Genomic DNA, 4,908 nt, shown 5'->3' with positions numbered 1-4,908 from the left:
TTCAGCCTGGGCAACAGAGCAAGACTCTGCCTCAAAAAAAAAAAAAGAAAAAAGAAAAGAAAAAATAAATCAAAATAAAAAAATAGCTGGGCATGGTGTCGCATACCTGTAATCCCAGCTACTCAGGAAGCTGAGGCAGGAGAATCGCTTGAACCTGGGAGGCAGAGGTTGCAGTGAGCCGAGATCGCATCCCTGCACTCCAGCCTGGGCAACAGAGTGAGATTTTGTCTCAAAGAAAAAAAAAATTTAACTGATTTATTTCTCTTTTTTTTTTTTTTTTTTTTCTTTTTTTACAAGACGGGGTTTCACCATGTTGGTCAGGCTGGTCTTGAACTCCTGACCTCAGGTGATCCGCCCACCTTGGTCTCCAAAGTGCTTGGATTACAGGCGTGAGCCACCACACCTGGCCTTATTTCTCATAATAATCCTTTACAGTAGATACTATTATTATCCTGTTTTGTTTTTTTTCCATTTCAAAAAAATTTATGATTCTTTTGTTAACACACACAGGAGGGGCTTTGGTCATGTGAACGAAAAATTTATTTCTTAAAAAAGGCTTTTGAGGTCTTTGTTTTTCAAGGCAAATTAACACTTATTATAAGTTTGACTTTAACCTCCAATCTGACAGGTCTACTACCCTGATGAACTGGAAGAGACTTTCCAGGCCCTGATAATGTCTTTTCCTTTCTCCAGTCTCTCAAGACTCTTTGTAGACTGTCTCTTCAGTGCCATTCTCTGAAGCCTCGTTATGTGTGAGGGTATTACAATAGTCCATACTCACTGCCTTGACATATAAGGTCAGCTATGTCGTCTAAATCAACTCACCTGACAGATTACACAATATACATCAGACAATGTGCCACAAAACATAGCTCTCCTCTTTCGTCTCACAGAGGAACGAAAGTTCCAAAATATATACAAAACCACTTTCATCTCCAATTGCCTTCTCGGTCTTCCCAGCTTTATGCAAAGCAGTCTCATTAATACATTCTTCACGAGGCTCAACCAAGTAGTGCAGTGCCTTCCACTGCACCTCTAAAGTTGGAAGATTCTGATCCCAAGTCTTGACATGTTCCAAAATACAATCAGGTCACAAAGGTAACAGCAAAATACAAGGCCATGCCCAACATTTCAAAAGCACAGCAAAGTAACAAGAATAAACGTACCGCAAAAACAACTTTTGATTAAGCCCCGTTTCTCTTACAACAGTATTTCTCCCACAAAAGTTATCCTTCCAGAACCAAATACATTTGATGATGTAAACCCATATCAAGGTTATCAATCATGGACCATAAGGGAGACTATTACATGGGGGTAAAAAACATACAAAAACAAAACAGAGAAGATGATAAGCTGTTTCAGTTTCCTCAATGTGTTAGTTCATCCTTACCAGTTGACTATAGTCCTCAACTATGAACTTCTCTCTATTCGCCAAATGAGCTCGACCAGCATCTCTGCCATCTTCGCGATCTCCTTGGCCTTCTCCTTGGCCTTCTCGCACAACTCCGACACTCTCTCGTCGGCTTCGCCACTCAGGTGCTGCACGTGGTTGAGGGCACTCTCCTCCGAGGCCTCCACCAGCGTTTTGATCTAGATGAGGATATTGTTCATTTCCCACAGCTTGCTCCTGGTCCGCAGGTACGCGGGCCCGGGCTCGCGTATAAAAGACGCGATGTCCTCGCGCATCTCGTTGATGACCGGGAGCAGGAACCGCTCGAAATCCTCCTCGGGCTCCAGCACCTGCACCTCCTCTGGTGCTTCCACCTCGTCGATGTTCAGGGGCCGCATCTCCTCCTGACGCTTCTTTAAAACCGCTGTAGTGATGTTCTCCTTACCGGACACCCCTGGGAACTGCAGATCAGGAGTTACTGCTGGAGTCTAAGCGACCCACACGCTTTGTCCATGGTACTCCCGAATTATCTTTAAATGTTTTATTCCTTTAATTGTAAGCCTTTTGCTTCAGAACTCTGTGGGAAGAATCGCCGTGGATGGACACAGCACAGCGGCCAACAACATGGAGAAGCCTATTATTCTTGTTTTACAGATGAAGAAAATGAGGTACAGAAGGATTAATCAATTTGACCAAGGTTGCCTAACTCAGGACATATATCAATCACCTCTTTGCTTAAAACAGTCCAGTTCCCCATCTCAATCAGAGGATAGCCACACTTCTCCCAGAGATCTAAAATGCTATATGTGATCTGTACTCTCTCTTCTCTACTTTCTTTTTTGTTGTTGTTGGTTTTTTTTTTGTTTGTTTGTTTTTTTGGATGGAGTCTCACTCTGTTGCCCAGGCTGAGTGCAGTAGTGCTTTCTCTGTTCACTGCAACCTCAGTCTCCCCGGTTCAAGCAATTCTCCTGCCTCAGCCTCCTGAGTAGCTGGGATTACAGGCATGCACCAGTGTGCCTAGCTAATTTTTGTATTTTTGGTAGAGATGGGTTTTCACCATGTTGGTCAGGCTGGTCTCAAACTCCTGACCTCAGGTGATCTGCCTGCCTCGGCCTCCCAAAGTGCTGGAATTACAGGACTGAGTCACAGTGCCTGGTCTAATTTTTTGTACTTTTAGTAGAGATGGGGTTTCACCATGTTAGCCAGGCTGTTTTGGAACTCCTGGCCTCAAATGATCTGTTCACCTCCCCCTCGCAAAGTGCTGGGATTACAGATGTGAGGCCTCTCTTCTCTACTTTATTTTCATATATATCTATTATTGTTATTTTGATCTATCTCTCCTCAAGCAAATTAAGGTCCACCAGGAGGGCAGGCCTTCATTTGTGAAATAATTATTTAAAGAGGCCTACAATATAAAGCATTGTTTTGGGCACTGAGAGGGGAAGAAAAGCTAGGTGGCTCACGCCTGTAATCCAAGCACTTTGGAGACCAAGGCGGGCGGATCACCTGAGGTCGGGAGTTCAAGACCAGCCTGACAAACATGGTGAAACCCCATCTTTATTAAAAAAAAAAAAAAGCTAGGTGGAGGCCCGGTGCAGTGACTCATGCCTATAATTCCAGCACTTTGGGAGGCTGAGGTGGGTGAATCACCTGAGGTCAGGAGTTCAAGATCAGCCTGGCCAACATGGCGAAACCCTGTCTCTACTAAAAATACAAAAATTAGGCCAGGCGTGGTGGCTCATGCCTGTAATCCCAGCACTTTGGGAGGCCAAGATGGGTGGATCACATGAGGTCAGGAGTTTGAGATCAGCCTGACCAAAATGGTGAAACCCTGTCTCTATAAAAAAAAATTTTTTTTTAATTTTAAAAATTAGCCATAGTCGCTGGTGCCTATAATCCCAGCTACTTGGGAGGCTGAGGCAGGAAAATTGCTTGAACCCGGAAGGCAGAGGTTGTAGTGAGCCAAGATCATGCCACCACACTCCAGCCTGGGCGACAGAGGTAGACTCTGTCTCAAAAAAAAAAAAAAAAAAAAAGCCGGGTATGGGGGCACACCTGTAGTCCCAGCTACTTGGGAGGCTGAGGCACAAGAATTGCTTGAGCCTGCGATGCCGAAGCTGTAGTGAACCGAGATCACAGCATCACACTCCAGCCTTAGTGACAGTGAGACTTTGTCTCAACAAATAATAAAATAATGTAAAAAATAATAAAATCTATGTACATATACAAAACTCCATTTAATAATAAGCAAGTCACTGCAGAGAATGAAAAATAAAATCATTGCTTTTTAGTTATTTAAACATAACACATAAGAAATATCAAAATTGATAGAGAAAGGCTAAAAAGAGAGCTACTTTTGGTCCACTTAACAGTTTGGATGAGGACAATTTAAAATTGATTCTGCCTGGTACTGTAAATGCCCAAGAACAGAGCACTAACTTTTTGGCAGAGTTCTAGCAAATCAGCAACTGTGGAGTGTCAGATTCTCAATGACTGCTCCCTCGTGTAATATCTCAAAAACAAGTCAGTGAGCTGCAGTACCTTCACTATTTTTAAGCTGACTTAAGGGATGTGGGAAAAAAATAGACCAATGGGTATCCATCAAGAATAATTTAAACAAACAGTCAAATATCATTTGAAACTATGGTAGTGGTCAGTTTCATATTATTGTATCCTTTCTTCAACTTCCTTTTCGGAAATTTTGTGTATCCTTTTAATTTTTGTTTTAAATAGTTGAGTGTATGTTCTTGCGCTTGTTTCAATTCTATACATTAAATTACTCAAACACTGCTGTGCGAACTGTTTTTACCTGATAGTTGCTTTCCTTTGGACGGCAGAAAACATTAATGCTTGGTAAGGTTAAAACACTAAAAAAAAAAAAAAGTTCTTCCTTATTGACAAGAAGCACCCACCTAATTAGTAAATGCTTATTTCTGCGTTCCGCTCTGAGAGATCCTTTTTTTTTTTTTTTTTTTTAATGTTTGAAGTTGGAGACGCATATTTTCAGCCAGTACCCAAAGTGATCGTGAGGCCTGCTGGCCCAAAGACTATACCTTGAGGACGACTCGACCCAATGCTATTTTCATGTTTTGCAGCTTTCAAAATACTAACTTCAGAAATCTAAGGAGGGTGGGCAACTCGAAAAGGTGTCAGAAGACCCGAGAGTGAGCCGCTCACGCAGTGCCCGGTTGCACAACTTTACTTTGCAGATGTCTCCCTGGGGCGGAAATCATTTCATTTTCACCAAGCAATTAACCATCTTGCAACCAGTTCCGTCTACGTCCCTCAGGATGACCCCCAAAAGTCACCAGCTCATCCCCGCGGCGGAAGATAAAGCGCTGTTTGCCCTGCGTGCCCTCGCAGGGCCGCGGGAACCTGGGCTCGCTTCCCGCCACCCGGGCTCCTCCTCTCCCGGCCCTGTCGGGTCGGGTCCTCCCCGAGGCGCCCAGAGCGGCAGGTCTTGGCGCCAACCGGGTGGCGGCGCTGTCCGCCCTGCGCGCGGCCGCTTCGGGCCCGAG

General features: G+C 44.0%; 1 pseudogene across 1 annotated transcript; it reads right to left on the bottom strand.

Moving 5' to 3' along the window:
- Positions 1–460: 460 nt before the first annotated feature.
- LOC116548643 lies at positions 461–2,020 on the bottom strand (annotated as a pseudogene). The gene has a single exon (XR_004267491.1). The product of XR_004267491.1 is annotated as an MORF4 family-associated protein 1-like 1 (transcript).
- Between the last annotated feature and the right edge of the window lie 2,888 nt (positions 2,021–4,908).

Source organism: Sapajus apella, unplaced genomic scaffold (assembly GCF_009761245.1).
Source record: "Sapajus apella isolate SASKATOON/1434 unplaced genomic scaffold, GSC_monkey_1.0 scaffold5, whole genome shotgun sequence".
In the NCBI taxonomy this organism is placed as follows: Eukaryota; Metazoa; Chordata; class Mammalia; order Primates; family Cebidae; genus Sapajus; species Sapajus apella.
Note: the sequence above shows the minus strand (reverse complement) of the source record. Positions and strands in the feature narration are given on the sequence as shown.